The sequence below is a fragment of the Neofelis nebulosa genome, chromosome 12 (genome assembly GCF_028018385.1).
Source record: "Neofelis nebulosa isolate mNeoNeb1 chromosome 12, mNeoNeb1.pri, whole genome shotgun sequence".
NCBI classification, from domain to species: domain Eukaryota; kingdom Metazoa; phylum Chordata; class Mammalia; order Carnivora; family Felidae; genus Neofelis; species Neofelis nebulosa.
This window is the reverse complement of record NC_080793.1, coordinates 39489122-39505571: the sequence shown is the minus strand read 5'-3', so window position 1 is coordinate 39505571 and position 16450 is coordinate 39489122. Positions and strand designations below refer to the sequence as shown.

The window sequence follows — 16450 nt, the reverse complement described above, 5'->3', positions numbered from 1 at the left end:
AAATGCTGTTTCTACCTCCTCACCCCATTCACTCTTAACTTATTCCAATCTGACTTTCATTTCTACCATTCCACAAAGTGTGCTTATGTCAAGGTCACTGGTGACTCCCATGTTGCTAAATCCAACAAGCACATCTAGGTCTTCGTCTTGAGAATTAAAGTTCAGAAGGTTAAGTAGCTTTCACTTCTTGTAATTTGGCCCATCCGCCCCCCTACTGAGGAGAACTGGAAAATATAAAACAAATCTGCCAGAAGGCATAGAAGAGATAATAAATTAGTGTTGGGCCCACTTTTCCCCTGAGGGATATTTGTCAATGCCAAAGAGGATGACCAAAAGACAAATGGCTTTTTTGAACACAGGGCAGGGATTAGAGTTTACGAGTGGCCAGAATGGGGAGCCCTGATGAACCTCTCTTGGTTAATATACTGAAAGGCTGAACCTTAAAAATAAGGCTGAATTAGAAGTAGATAGGCCCTCCTCACAGGGCTCAGTTTCAAATAATCTCAATCCTTAAAATTGGAAAATATTAATTCTAGAATGTCAGTAACCAAGAGCCTGGCAGAAGCAACTTTCGGTAATCCTTCCTGAAAGAAGACAACTTAGGCCTCAAATTATTGCTATAAACAATTTTTTGCATTGTGTTTTGCAAATAAAATGGCCCATGTACAGGCAATAGAGCATAAATGAAAATCAACAAAAACAAGAGACAATAGAAACAACTCCACGGGGTATCCAAATATTGGAATTATAAGACACAGACTTTAAAGTAACTATATTTACCGTATTACCATGTTCAAAGGGAAGATTGAGAGTTTCAATGGAGGACTGGGAACAATAAAAAAGAACTGAATGGAAATTTCAGAACTAAAGATCTAATAATAAGAAGAAATCATGGATAGATTTACCAATTCATTTGACAAGCTAAAGAGAAAACTCATGAAGCGGAAAATAAGTCTTTAAAAATTAGTTAGAAAAAAGTACAGGAAAATAAAAGTTTTGAAAGTACAAAAGAGTAGAATAATTCATAAAGAGGGTAATGAAAAGATCTAACAACGAGTAATTCAAATTCAAGAAAGAAGAGACAGGGGCGCCTGAGTGGCTCAGCCAGTGAAGCATCCGACTTCAGCTCAGGTAGTGATCTCTCTGTTTGTGAGTTCGAATCTCACATAGGGCTCTGTGCTGACAGCTCAGAGCCTGGAGCCTGCTTTGGATACTGTGTCTCCCGCTTTCTCTGCCTCTTCCCTGCTCGTGCTCTGTCTCTCTCAAAACTAAGTAAACATTAAAAATAAAAATAAAAAAGAAGAAGAGACAGCAAAACTTGAAGGGTTAATGGCTGAAAACTTTCCAAAAAGGAAGGAGGCATCAAGCCAGGTATGCAAGAAGTCCTGGAAACCCAAATAGGTTAAATAAAAAGAAAACCCATGCCTAGTCACATCACAGAAAAGCCAATCAAAACCAGTGACAAAGAGAAAATCTTAAAAGCATCCAGAGGGAAAAAAGATACATAACCTTAAAAAAGAAGAAAAAAAAATTATTCTCATAAGAAACAATGAAACCAGTAGACAATGGAATTATATCTTAAAGGCACTGAAGGAATATAACTGACAAATTCAATTCTATATCCAGTGAAAATATCCTTCAAGAATAAAGGTGAGATTCTGATTCAGAAAATTATAAATAAAAACATATGAAACAATTGGAGGAATTTGAACACTGACTGAATAATTGATATTAAGGAATTTTATTATTATTTGGTTTTTTAAAAAGAGTATTATCCTTCAGTGATAGATAGTAAATATTTACAGATGAAAAGTTTACAGATGAAACATTAGGATATCAGATATTTGCTTTGAAATAATCTGAGACTGGGTGGGGATAGGTGGAGTGAAACAAATGGAGTACATGTGGATAATTATTGAAGTTTAATCATGGGCACAGAAGTTCATTATACCGGCCTCTCTATTTTTGCACTTGTTTGGAATTTTGCGTTCTAAAAGTTTTATCCAGAAAGAATGAAGGTGAAATAAAGACATTTTCAGACAAATAGAAAAAGAAAATCTGCTACCAAGTGAGCCACACTGAAAATGTTGTTCAGGCAAAAGGAAAATGATTCCAGATGGAAGCTTGAAAATGCAGAAAAGAATGTAAGGCAATGAAAATGGTAAATATGTGGATAAACTCAGATTGATACTGACTGTAAAACAATACCAATAATAATTTCTTGTGAGGCTTTAAAAAAAATTTAATGTTTACTTTTGAGAGAGAGACAGAGCATGTGGGGGGGAAGGACAGAGAGAGGAGACATAGAATCTGAAGCAGGTTCCAGGCTCTGAGCTATCAGCACAGAACCCAACATGGGGCTCGAACTCACAAACCATGAGATCATGACCTGAGCCAAAGTTGGACACTTAACCATCTGAGACACCCAGGTGCCCCTGTCAGGAGGTTTTAAATATAGTGAAATTGAAATGCATGACAACAACAACATAGAAGTCAAGAAGGCATAAAAGGAGTTGAAGTGTTCCAAGGTTCTTGCGTTGTTCTGGAAAAAGGTAAATTCCTATTAGTCTTCAAAAAATCAAGGATTGATTTGGTAATCCCTCTAAATAACTACTAAAAAAATAGTAAAAGAATGCATAATTTCCAAGCCAACAGAGGGGAAACATTGAAAAGTTAAAAATATATAATCAATTAAAAAAATAGGTCAAGGAAGGAGAGAAAAATGAATATAGTTGCATGTGAGACAAATAGAAAACACTTCATAAAGTGATAGATTTAGGGATGCCTGGATGGCTCAAGTGGGCGAGTGGCCAACTTGTGATTTCGGCTCAAGTCATGATCTCATGGTCACAAGGTCAAGCCCGGCATCCAGCTCTGCACTGGGTGTGGCACCTGCTTAAGATTCTCTCTCTCCCTTTCCCCCTCCCTCTGTCCCTCCCTAGCTCACACTTGTGGCCCCCGACCATCTCTCAAATACAAGGGGAAAAAAGCGTTAGGTTTAGACTGAAATATATCAATAATTACTCCAAATATAAATGGAAGAAATTCTCCAGTTAAGATACAAAGATTTTTAGATTGGGTTTAAAAACAACTATATGCTATTTATAAGAGACACAGGTAAGACATAAGGATACAGAAGAGTTTAAAGGATGGAAAACTATAGAACAAGAAGATTCTAACCAAAAGAAAGCAGATGTAGCTATATCAATATCAGAGAAAGTAGGTTTGCTCAGACCTTTTAAAGTGTACAACTTAATAATTTATTTTTAGTATACTCACAAGATATGCAACTATCACCGCTATCTAATCGCCAGATGGAGTTGACTTCAAGGCAAAAGCTGTAAGCCAAGAAAATATAATAATTCTAAATTTGGAAGCTTCTAATAATATAGCCTCAAAACATGAAAGGTAGGAATCAGTAGAATTACAAGAATAACCAGAAAAATGCACAATCATAGTGGAATATTTTTAACAAGTAAAGGGTATAGAAGAATTGATATCTAACATTTATTAAGGCTATGTAATATTTGAACTATACAATTAGCAAATTTGACCTAATGGGCATACACAGAATACTGTCCTCCAAAATTCTGACTACATTGTCTTTTTATGCATAGAAGAACATTTGCAAAAGTTGACCATATTCTGGGCCACAAAGGAAGAAGTCTCAATAAATTTCAAAGGATCGATATCATACTGAGGATGCTTTCTGCTTACAATGAAATTGAACTAGAAAGCCATAACAAACAAAACGTCTGATACGTTTTGAAACCCCACGTACTGATTAAAAATTTAGGAGCTTCCTGGGGGCTCCTGGGTGGCTCAGTCGGTTGAGCGCCTGACTTCAGCTCAGGTCATGATCTCACCGTCCACGGGTTCGAGCCCCGCGGCAGGCTCTGTGCTGCCGGCTCAGAGCCTGGAGCCTGCTTCGGATTCTGTGTCTCCCTCTCTCTCTGCCCCTCCCCCACTTGTGCTCTGTCTCTATCTGTTTCTCAAAAATGAATAAATGTAAAAAAAAAAATTTTTTTTTAAGTGTAGGAGCTTCCTGGGTGTGGCTACAGTACACAAAGGGCAGGGAGAGACAGAAGAAAAAGTCAGACCACTCCAGATTGGTAAGTGGCAGTTTGAATAAGCAAGGAGATTTATTTATTAGACTTGTCTTAGGCCAGTTCAAAAGGAGTAGATTTCTGCACCCATATGCAAATCTTAAAGTTTATGTGGAGGCTTGCTTGTGGGTTTGGGCTCTGCAATGGGCCCTGTGCTGACAGCTCAGAGCCTGGAACCTGCTTCTGATTCTGTGTCTCCCTCTGTCTCTGCCCCTACCCCACTCGTGGTCTGTCTCTGTCTCTCAACAATAAATAAAACGTTAAAAAAAAAAAAAGTTTATGTAGAGGCCTTATCTGGGTTTAGTCATGTATACTGTCCAGATTGTGTCAGCAACACCTTAATTTCTCAAGGCTATGTCCTTGCAACAGCTTCCACTGTTGGAATAGTAGGCTCAAGTGTGCATTCCAAGGACAGGGGAGAGGGTGAGGAGTCTCTGATTGCCCAGGTCCAACTTGTGAATCAACTGGCAGTCACATGATCATATCTCCACATATGGTAGGACATTTAAAAAGTACATTTTTTTTTTAGGGCTTAGTTGTTTTTGGTGTTTTGTGTTTTTTTTAGCTTTTCTTTCTTTCTTCCTTGCTCTCTTTTTTAAAGAGAGAGAGATCATGAGCAGGGGAGAGGGGCAAAGGAAGAGGGAGAGAGAAAGAATCTCAAGCAGGCTCCATGCTCAGCATGGAGCTTGACACAGGACTCAATCCCACAACCCTGGGATCATGACCTGAGTCAAAATCAAGAGTTGGGCACTCAACCAACTGAGCCACACAGGTACCCCTAAAAAGTATATTTCTATGTCATCACTGGATGAAAGAAAAAAAGTCTATTGGAATTAGAAAAAAATTTTTAAGTAGAAACTATATAGTAAGAAACATGACACATAAAATTGTAAAATACAATTAAATATGTGCTTAGAGGGAAATTTATAAATGAATGTATTTAAATATATATCAAGAGCTAAGCTTTCATCTCAAACCATGAGAAGAAAAGAAAATTATACCCAAATAAAGTAGAAGGAAATTTTAAAAATTAGATCAGAAATGAATGAAATGGAAATAAAGTACAATAGAACCAAAACCAAAATGTTTTTCCTTGAACAGACTTATATAAGATTGAAATGAAAAGGAAAAATAACTCCTTCAGAGATATGAAAACCTGAAGAGGATTTTATGAGAAGGAAAATTACCTGCCAATCTCATTTGTGAATATAAATGTAAAAATCCAAAACAACAGATTAATCAACCAAATCTTGCAGTATGTAAAAAGGTTAATAGATAATGACTAAATTGGTTCTGTTCTAGGGAATGCAAGGTTGGTTTAAGATTTGAAAACCAATTCAAGCAATTCACCTCCATTAAAATAATAAGGGAGGGGTGCCTGGGTGGCTCAGTTAGTTGAGTGTCCAATTCTTGATTTGGGCTCAGGTCATGATCTCACAGTTCATGAGATTGAGCCCCACATTGGGCTCTGTGCTGGCAACACAGAGTCCGCTTGGGATTCTCTCTCTCCTTCCCTCTGCCCCTCCCCCTCTGGCCCATGCACCTCTCTCTCTCTCAAAATAAATAAACATTTAAAAAAAAATAAGGGAGAAAAATCACATCATCACTTTAATAGATGCTAAAAAAAAATTAATAAGGGGCACCTGGGTGGCTCAGTTGATTAGGTGACTGACTTCAGCTCAGGTCATGATCTCACAGTTTGTGAGTTCGAGCCCCACGTCAGGCTCTGTGCTGACAGCTCAGAACCTGGAGCCTGCTTCGGATTCTGTGTCTCCCCCTCTCTCTGTCCCCTCCCCTGCTCACACTCCGTGCCTGCCTCTCTGTCTCTCAATGATAAATAAACATTAAAAGAAATTAAAAAAAAAACTTAATGAAATTCAACATCAATTCATAATTAGGGGAAATAACCTCTTAGCAAAAAAGGGACAGAGGGAATTTTCTTAATATGGTAACAAATAGCTACATAAAACTACATCAAATATCATTTTTTTAAAAGTAAGCTCTATGCCCAGCATGGGACTTAAACTCACAACCCTGAGATCAAGAGTCATATGCTCTACAGACTGAGCCAGTCAGGCGTCCCCAGCAAATATTCTCAATGGTGAATTAGTAAAGGTTTTCCTTCACATATCTGGATTTAGAACAACCAAAACATAAAGCAAATATAAGGGGGGAAAACCCTACCTCTACTACTTCTACTCAACATTGTAATGGAGGCAAGAGATAAAAGCTATAAGGATTGGAAAGGAAGACACCTCATTTGCAGATGATAAGAAAGTGTACTTAGAAAATCCAAAAGAATGTAGAAAAATTATTAGAATTAATTAACAAGATTACAGAATACAGGGTCAATCTATTGCATTTCCATATACCAGCAACAACAGAAAAATAAATTTTAAAAGGCTATTATTTATAACAGTATAAATATATCAAATAGCTAGGAAAAAATAATAATGTGTAAAGACCTCTAAATATAGATTTAAAAAGACCTAAGCCAAAAGAGGATTACATTGTGTTTATAGATTGGAAGCTCAATGTTTTATTTAATCTTTTCTTTATGGTGAAAAAATTAATATTTAGATTTAGCCAGCTGGACTCAGTTTAGATGATCCCAATTTTGTTGGCAACATCCAAAGCATCATAGTCAGGAGCCAGTCAAACACATTTGCCTTCTTCTCTCCATCGGGCCTCATCAGAGTGTTGACCTTGGCCATGTCAATGTCATAGAGCTTCTTCACAGCCTCTTTGATCTGGTGCTTGCTGGCCTTGATATTCACAATGACACAAGTGTGTCGTTGCCTTCTATTTTCTTTACGGGTGACTCCATAGTCAGGGGGAACTTGATGATGGCATAGTGGTCAAGTTTGTTTCTCCTGGGGGCCCTCTTTTGAGGATATTTGGGCTGCCTTCAGAGACACAGTGTCTTGGGCAGTCGGAATGTAGGTGATATGTGGATCTTTTTTTGTGATTGTGGATACCTTTCAGCACTGCTTTCTTGGCCTTCAAATCCTTTTCTTTGGCTTGGCTTTGGGAGGAGCAGGGGCTTCCTTCTTTGCCTTTGGCGCCATCTGCGTGAAAGGGGAAGGCTCAGTGTTTTAAAGGTATCAAGTCTCCTTATAGTGATCCATAGACTTAACATAATTTCAATCAGAACCTCAGTAAGTGGGGTAATGGTGGTGGTGATTTTTGGTGGAACTTGACAAGCTGATTATAAGATTTATATGGAGGGGACCTGGATGGCTCAGTCGGTCAAAAGCCCGACTTTTGGTTTCAGCTCAGGTCATGATCTCACAGTTTGTGAGTTCAAGCCCCACAGAGCCTGCCTGGGATTCTCTCTCTCTCTCTCTCTCTCTCTCTCTCCCTCTCTCTCTCTGCCCCTCCCCCCACTCGTGCTGTCTCTGTCTCTCTCAAAATAAATAAACTTTAAAAATTTATAAAATTCATATGGAAATGCAACAGCCAAGAATAGCCAAGACACTCATGAAGAAAGGGAATAAAAGTAATTGAAAGGTATACTAAGACCATATGGTTTGCCACAGGATAGATTAATAGAGCAACACACCAGAATAGAGTCCAGAAATAGACCCTCACAGGTCAGGACATTTGCTTCATGACAAAGGTGGCACTGCAGAGCAGTGGGGGAAGGACAAATGGTGCTGGGATTATGGGATATCTGTATGGGGAAAAAAGCAATTTACCCAGTGGCCTACAATGGCTATGTGGTGAAGTCAGGTCTTTTTTTCTTTTCCTTAAGTTTGTTTGTTTGTTTAAATAGTCTCTACACCCAACATGGGGCTCAAACTCATGACCCTGAGACCAAGAGTTGCATGCTCTTCCAACTGTGCCAGCCAGGCATCCTGAGGTCAGGTCTTTGAATCCAAATATATCTGGCTTTAATGTAAGTCCATATCCTTTAAATTCTGCCAGTGGCCCAGTCAACTCCCAAAGCTGTCATGAGCCAACAGGACCAGAAGTTATGGGAAGGCTTTGTGAACTGGGGAGTGCTATGAGCACCTGTGGGAGAGGCTATATCCACTGAGATGATGACTGCCTTCCAGGTAAGTAGAGTGGCCTTGTCCCATAAGCCCTAAAGCCCCCTAAAGAGCTGGGTCTCTCTTCTCTCCTGTAAATTGCAGCTAGACTCCACGTCTCCTTTAGAAGAGTGGCCCTCTGGCGCGCTACCAGCAGGGGAACCTGAGCAGGAGGCTGACATCTCAGCACGAAGGCTCAGGGCTGGAGCTCTCCTTGGTCACAGTGAGAGGCTGAGGCTCTAATGTTCCCTTGGGGTCTTTCTCCAGCAGTGTTGGGGAGAAAACAGGAGGTAGGCCACCAGAGACCCTTGGGACAAGTTTGTGCCTCACTTTGTGAGCTGAACTTTGTGTTTTTGCAGCTTCAGTCCAGGTGGTGAGGCAGACCGAAGAAGGAAGAGCAACAGGGCTTTCCAGGAAGGCTTGCAGCAAAGGCCTAGTTCCCTCTGGACTGTGATCTATGCCCCCGGGAACGCCTCAGGACTGCCGGAAGCTGTCTTTCCTTCCACCCTCCCCCTCCCTGGTTTCCTGGATGGACAAGGGGACCTTTGTTTCTGTCCTTCAGTACTGTGTTAAGCCCCACAGCAGCAACCTCAAATGGGCAGAAGGAGCCGGGGCAATAAAACCCCCTGGAGAGTTTTCCTAGAACCATGGCTGGCAGTCTTAAAGGGACCTCACGGCCTCCGCACCCAGTTTCTGGCCTTGGTCACCCATCAAGTCAATACGGGCCTGCTAGTCCAGGGCTTCCTTAGGTCCCTCTACTGCCTGCCTCGGCCCAAAGCAAAGCACCCCCAGCAATGTCCTCACTTAAGAGTTGGTGGTGGGCCAGGGAAAGGCTTGGCAGGCCTTGTTTCCCATGAAGAAAAGCCTTGGAACAGTCTACTAGAGGGTGTGGGCAGTGAACCTGCAAGATCCAGCAGACCCAAGACGGTGAGAGAGTCCCCACAGGCCCTGGACAACAGCAGGGCCAAGCTCATCCGCCAAGCCCACCAGTCACCAAGCCCAGGGTCAGTGAGAGACAAGAGTTGAGCCCCAGCACATGAGTCCAAGACAGAGCATCCGACTGACAGGCAGAGCCCAGGCTGGCCTCTGAGCCTGGGCTCTGACAAAACAGTCATGGTGGACAGTCATCTGTCCTCACCAGCAGGTCTTTTTCCCTTATCACAGTTTCACTGTGGCTAGGTCAGCTTCCATCCAGAGCAAATCCCATGAAACATGAAGCACTGAGGGCTGGTATCTGATAAAGTTAGACCCCAAGACCCGCTTTTTAACACTTTTGGTTCAGCCTGTCTAAAAATCATGAGTCATCAGACCAAAACACGGCCCTGGCTTCATTTAGGAAAGTGCCACTGGCTAAGAACGTCTGGGAGGATTGGGAATGGTGTGGCAGCTCCCCTCCTTTGGGGAGAGCGTGGATAGTAAGGGAGGATAGGTGCCAAGAAGGAAAAAGGAGGGCTGAGCAGAAGCCTGGGCCTCTCTCTCCACTCTCCGCCGCCGCCGGTCTCCGCAGCCTTGGGAAGATACTGTGGTGATCCCTCCTGGACACTGGGTGTTGGCCCAGGGTAGGGACAGGTACTGAGCAGTGGGATGAAAGAGCTGTACAGTCTGGGAACCAGGTTGTCACCTCCCAGAGTGATGCTTCCAGAGGCAGAAAGCAGCCCCACTTCTTCAGAGCCACGCGGCTCCTCAGCCCTTAGGGGTCTCCCTTCTTCCTTCCTTGTACCCCATGACCCGGGCCTCGTGCATCCTCGTGGGTGCGTTAACCACCCCATGTGTCTCCCAGACTGCGGCTGCACTACTGTCCCTGGTCCAGGAGCTGCTGTCATGCGGTACACCAGACTCCCAAGTCCTCTAAAACTAAGGGGGAAAAGAAAACAAAATGAAAACACACAAAATAGGGGCGCCTGGGTGGCGCAGTCGGTTAAGCGTCCGACTTCAGCCAGGTCACGATCTCGCGGTCTGTGAGTTCGAGCCCCGCGCCAGGCTCTGGGCCGATGGCTCGGAGCCTGGAGCCTGTTTCCGATTCTGTGTCTCCCTCTCTCTCTGCCCCTCCCCCGTTCGTGCTCTGTCTCTCTCTGTCCCAAAAATAAATAAAAAACGTTGAAAAAAAAAATTTAAAAAAAAGAAAACACACAAAATAAAAACCATGCTCTTGGGCCCAGTGCTCAATCTACACTGCACCTGCCTTGGCAAAATGCTGTTGATGCCAGGCTCTAAGTAAGGGCCACATCTTCCCGCTGGGGTGGGGCACCACTCAGCCTGCTGCTTCCCGTTCCCACCTGTACTGCAGAGAGAGTGCTGCTGAGTCTGGATGAGTGGCTGGATTCATGGTTCAATGGCCAGAGTCCTGGACTGGGGACTCAGGAGATGTGGGTCACACACTAACTCTGTGTGACCTTGTACAAGTCACATGACCTCCCTAAGCCTCAGTTTCCCGCCATGGGGATTACTGAATGAGCACGACAGAGCAGGTGGGAAAGCACGAGGTGCGCCGATAAGGGCCCACATGCAGCAGTTCACCACGTCTATCTGCAGCCCCCACGCTTCCTCCCTCACTGCCTTTGGTGAGGTTGCAAAACTACAGAGTTGGGATCTTGCAGCTGGCCTGTCTCCTATGCTGCTGTTATCAGAGAAGCCAAAATCACTTACAGAGCAACAGGACACTTTCACACAAAGGGAGCACTTTGAAGTCCCCGCCAAAAGCCCAAGTCCCTGGCTAGATAACCTCCCGTAGCTCACTCACCCAAGGTGCGGAGAGTTGCTCCTGGTAGAGCCCCGTGGAGCTGAGCAGGGTGGTGCAGGGCTGGGCACACAATTCCTGGCACCCTACCAGATAAAGATTCAAAGTTAGAGCCGTACCATGGCCTGGTATCCCCCCTCCTCTGGCACATGCCCCCCAGGCAGGGAGTTGTCCAGTATTCACATCTGGACCGGACGTGAGTCTACAATAGCTCCATGCCCAAACCTGTGTCAAAATCCAGATGTCAAGGGCCTCCCTCAGCAGCAGAGCTCCTGGATTCTGGGGCCAAAGATCCATGGGCATTGGGGGTCTCCCTCACTTCCTCCTAGGCTCACACTCTTCACAGGGTCCTGATCAGGGGTCTCGGGCCCATATTGCTCCTTAGGAGCCAGGGCACAGTGTCCCCTCCCATTCTTCTGTTCTTTGACATTTTTATTATCCAAATATAACAGGCGTGAATGTTCAATTGTACACAGGAAAGAGTGGCAACAAATGTCCTAACTTGATTTTTCTAAATCTGAGAGACTAGCTAGAGGCTCATCAGCCCAAGTTGAGCTCCTGTCCAGCCTCCATTGAGCATCACCACAGCATGCCACATCCCACCACATTGGGAACTGGGCACAGGCCTGCACCACTCCCCTGTAGGGGGAGCCCCCATCTTCCTTCCAAGTCTGGGCACTTGCAGGGAATGCAACCCCCCAGGGGACAATCCTGCTCATTCTTTCAATGGGGCCAGCACAGCGCTGTTTTTTTTTTTTTTAATTTTTTTTTTTTCAACGTTTTTAATTTATTTTTTTTTGGGACAGAGAGAGACAGAGCATGAACGGGGGAGGGGCAGAGAGAGAGGGAGACACAGAATCGGAAACAGGCTCCAGGCTCCGAGCCATCAGCCCAGAGCCTGACGCGGGGCTCGAACTCACAGACCGCGAGATCGTGACCTGGCTGAAGTCGGACGCTTAACCGACTGCGCCACCCAGGCGCCCCAACACAGCGCTGTTAATAGCCCTCAGGCAACCCCTGAAACACTAAAGATGGTTACTCCTGAGGAGCCTGGCTGTACAGTCTGTGCAGAAAAGGGAAGATCATCTCTTCATTTTATCGCTCGTGCATCTGCCCCCACAAACAATTACAGAGTAATTTCTGCACTAAATTATTCATACATTTCCCTGCCATGTATGGAAAAACCATTCGGTAGTTTCCTTTTTTTCTTATACCTCTTCCCAATCGATAAATATAGATCTACTTCATCATTCTCAATGGTCACACTGTACTTAATTGCTGGGATGCACTTCATTTATTTAGCACTGTCCCCATTGATGGTGGCTTCTAAGTGTTCAGTATTACAAGCAGTGGCAGGGTCCACACTCGCATCTTAGTGCATGGCTTTGCTTTCTTCGGATAAACTCCTAGAAGCTGAATTGCAAGGTCAAGGGGTAGGTCCACTTTTAAGATTTACTTGTCTACAGTCCACTCCCAGAAAGGATGTACAATGCAGTAGCATGGGGATGGAGGTTCCCCCACCCTCACCAAGTCTAGGACCATCTCTCCCAAGTGTCCCTCCCTCCTGCCCTTCAGAACTCACTTGTGCTCTCCCTCCTGGCACTTAGGGGCCTTCCCCTTCATCTAGACAGAATTTATCTAGGTGACTATGTTATCCCCAGGTGTAATCTGGCCCCAGCTTGTCATTTCTTCTTTTAAAAAGCCTCCAGCTTGGCCCCTAGTTTCTGCCAACAGTAAATGGGAATCAAGGGGGCACTCTGGAGTAAGCGCCTCCTTGTCCCCCGGTCATGATAACCTGCCTGAGTCCAGGCTTCCCCTTCTTCCCCCAACCCCCCCTGGCAGCTTTGCATCTAGTTTCTTTAGGGAAGGATATTAGTCTTGGGCAAAGGTAGCAACTGTAAAGCCGGTTATCTGGGGCAGAGCACCAAGCTGGATTCAGCAACCAAGCTGAGTGCCCACGATTAGCAGATTCTCAGGTGGCACTCCCCACATGGCCAGCCCTTCTCACACGCGAAATCTCCAGGTGGGTGCTGGACCCCACACCACCATCCTCAGCCACCTCCAGAGCAAGATGAGGTCAAGTTTGGCCACAGGGAGCTGCCTCCTTTTTAAAAAACTGTGGTAAAGTATGCCGTCTTGGTCTTTTCAGGCTGCTGTAACAAAAATAGCATAGACTGGAGGGAGGGCTTATCAACAACAGAAATTCATTTCTCACAGTCCTGGAGGCTGGGAAGTCTAAGATTAAGGTGCTGGCAGATTTGATGTCTGGTGAGGGGCTGCTTCCTGGTTCACAGACTGCGCCTTCTTGCTCTAACCTCATGTAGCAGAAGGGATGAGGGAGCTCTCCAGGTCTCATTTACAAGGGCACTAATCCCATGCACGTGGGCTCTGTCTTCATGAGCTAACCAACCACCTCCCAAAGGCCTCAGCTCCAAATACCATCATACTGGGAATAAAGTTTCAACGTGAATGGGGGGGGGGGGGGCACACTCACTCTATAGCATATATATATATATATATATATATATATATATATATATATATATCTTGGAGTTTATCATTTTAACCACTTTTAAGTACACAGTTCTGTGGCATTTAGTACATTCCTATTGTGCAACTATCACCACCATCCATCTCCAGAACTTCATTTTCTACAACTACAACTCGGTACTCATTGAACCCTAACTTCCATTCTTCCCTCTACTCACTCTCCCCTACAGCCCCTGGCAACCATCACTCAACTTTCTGTCTCTGTGAATTTGACTACTTAGGTACCTCACATAGTGGAATCACGTAATATCTGTCCCTGTGTAACTGGTTTATTTCACTTAGCATAATGTCTTCAAGGTTCATCTATGCCGTAGTATTTGTCAGAACTTCCTTTCTTTTTAAGGCTGAATGATATTCCATTTTATGTACACACCACATTTTGTTTATCCATTCATCCCTTGATAGACACTTGGGTCATCTCCACCTTTTGACTATTGTGAATAAGTCTGCTGTGAACATGCGTTTACAAGTATCTATTCAAGTCCTTGCTTTCACTTCTTTTGGGTATATATCCTGAAGTAGCAATTACTGGATCATATGGCAATTCTATGTTTAATTTTTTGAAGAATCACCGTGAGATATTCCATAGGTGCTATGCCATATTATATTCCCACCAGCAGTGCACAGGCGTTGGAATTTTTCCACATGCTCAGCAATGCTAATTTTGGCTTTTTGATAACAGCCATCCTAATGGGTATAAAGTGGTATCTCAGTGTGGGTGATGTGCACAGGGCAGGCGGGCCGATCCTGCTATTTTTATAAATGAAGACTCAGAGATAAAGTGACTTCCTTCAAGGTGATAAGAAGGGTTAACCTCGGGGACAAAAGGAAACCCAAATCAAGGCACTTCCTACTGGGAGAAGGGCAGAACTATGGGGAAACCAGAGGTGGAGTCTGAGAGCAAGTCCTAAAACAGAAGAGCAAACCAAGGGCTCAGAGACGGAAGTCCACTTGCCCAGAGTTACACAGTGAATGGGAAGGCAGAAAGAGCCAGAAGTAATGATCACTGTTTACATGGCTTTTTCCTGGCCATCTTCCCAAGCCCCCTGCCTGGTGAGCTGGCACACATCTTGCTCAAAGGCAGACGTCCTTGTGGTGCCATGTCCCTGTGGTTTCTGGCTTACTGACCCTGTAACTACCCATAACAACCATGTCCCAAAGGTTTCTCTGCCTCACAGCCTGGGTACAGGTCCCTGAGCCCAGATGAAGGCAATAGCCACATTCCCTGCCCGGGGACTCTGCCAGAGAAGGAAATGAGGCTTGTCTGGCATGACTGGCTCAGCCAGACAAACCTCATTTCCTTTCTGACAGGGTAAATAAGTTCCAGTTCTAAGAAATCGGCCCCTAGGAATGTGCAAACTCTCACCTCCTGGAATAAACAAGAGGAGGGGAGACTGGAAGTGTGGTGAAGACTTGGTAACACTTAGAACTTGGGCATCTTCTCATTTCCTTGATCTCTCCCTACACACAGCTTCCCTCTGGTCACCAGCAGCAAATACTCCTACTTTCGGGAGGTTCCACTCGCTTACCTCCACAAGGACCCAGTGACCTGGGCACCACCGCCCTGCCTCCAAAAGTTATTTGTAAGTCAGTGATTTGGCATCCAGGTCACAGTCTCCCATGGAAGAAAGGTACTGTGTAGGGGGGCCTGGTGCCCACCCAGTCCACACTGCATGACTCCTGAGCTCTGCCTGGCTCAGACTTGGTCTGGGTCCATGTGGAGTGGGAGATGAGACAGAGCACATCTCAAGGAAATGGCCAACCCCCAGGAGCCTGTCTGTGGCCCCCTTCCTCCTGCCATCATCCCTTCCTGGCCCCCTCAGAGCCCACCATGGGGGTTCAAGCCCCCTTCCTTCCCAGTGCTGCCATTCCAAACACCTTTTGCTCAGATGAGGCAGGGAAGGGGAGGGAAAACACCACTGGTGAGGTCCTGGGTGCCTCCAGATTTTGAGTGGTCACATCACAGCACTAGGAAGAAGCAACAGTTGGATTTGAACCCAGGCACTCTGGTCTCTCATAGGCACATGTCAGGTATGTTATGCATGTTAGTTTGTATGTATTTGTGCGGATATGTGCATCTTTGGGGACAGAAGGTGTTCCACTTCACCCAGACCTTACAGCTTGCAAAGGCAGCACTCTGTTGAAAGGACCAGAGTCTCCTGTTCAAAGGTCAGATCTGAGCCCAAGGCCACCTCTGTTCAGGTCTGAGGCCCCTAGGGGTCCTTTCAGCAGTCACAAGGATGGGTAGGGATAGCCAGATAGCATTGGGGGGCTATACAGTGCTGCCCTTACTGCTCCTGTTTCCCAATTGGTCCCATGTTCACAGCTCCACCAACCTGGACAGCAAGGGTGCCCTCTCCTTCATACCGGTCTCCTTTGACACATTTCTTCCAGATGCCAAGTCAATCCAACCAGCACCTTAATACGTTGCTGGTACCTGATCCTGGGGGTGATGAGAAGGAGAAGGCACACAGGGTACTTACTGTCTCAAGTCCTTGAGTCACAACTAAGACCCTGTAGAACATCTGTTTAAATGTCCTGGGACTGAAAAGAAATCTCACTTCGTATGGTACCATTTAAGTTACTCTGCGAACACCTGTGTAAATGGCTCTGCGAAGGATCTCGGGACTCTCATGGTGATTGCCGAATACAGCAGAATGTGGCCAGAGAACTGCTAGTGGAAATTCTATTTTGAAGTGGTACTAACTACTATGTAGTAAGTTCCTGTGAGGTGCCAGTCATTATTTTATTTTATTTTATTTATTTTTTTTTTTATTTATTTTTGGGACAGAGAGAGACAGAGCATGAACGGGGGAGGGACAGAGAGAGAGGGAGACACAGAATCGGAAACAGGCTCCAGGCTCCGAGCCATCAGCCCAGAACCTGACACGGGGCTCGAACTCACGGATGCGAGATCGTGACCTGGCTGAAGTCGGACGCTTAACCGACTGCGCCGCCCCTCCAGTCATTATTTTAGACCCATCATCTCTTTTAAGCTTCAGAAAGTCTAGGTGCTATTATTTCCA

At 44.8% G+C, this 16450-nt stretch overlaps 1 long non-coding RNA gene across 1 annotated transcript; it reads right to left on the bottom strand.

The window, feature by feature from the left end:
• Nucleotides 1-1732: 1732 nt before the first annotated feature.
• Nucleotides 1733-16167, bottom strand: LOC131491781 (uncharacterized). Its single transcript, XR_009251639.1, has 3 exons — nucleotides 15761-16167; nucleotides 10878-10960; nucleotides 1733-9991 (listed from the first exon to the last, which is right to left on the bottom strand). It is a non-coding gene; the product is annotated as an uncharacterized LOC131491781 (long non-coding RNA).
• Nucleotides 16168-16450: the final 283 nt, after the last annotated feature.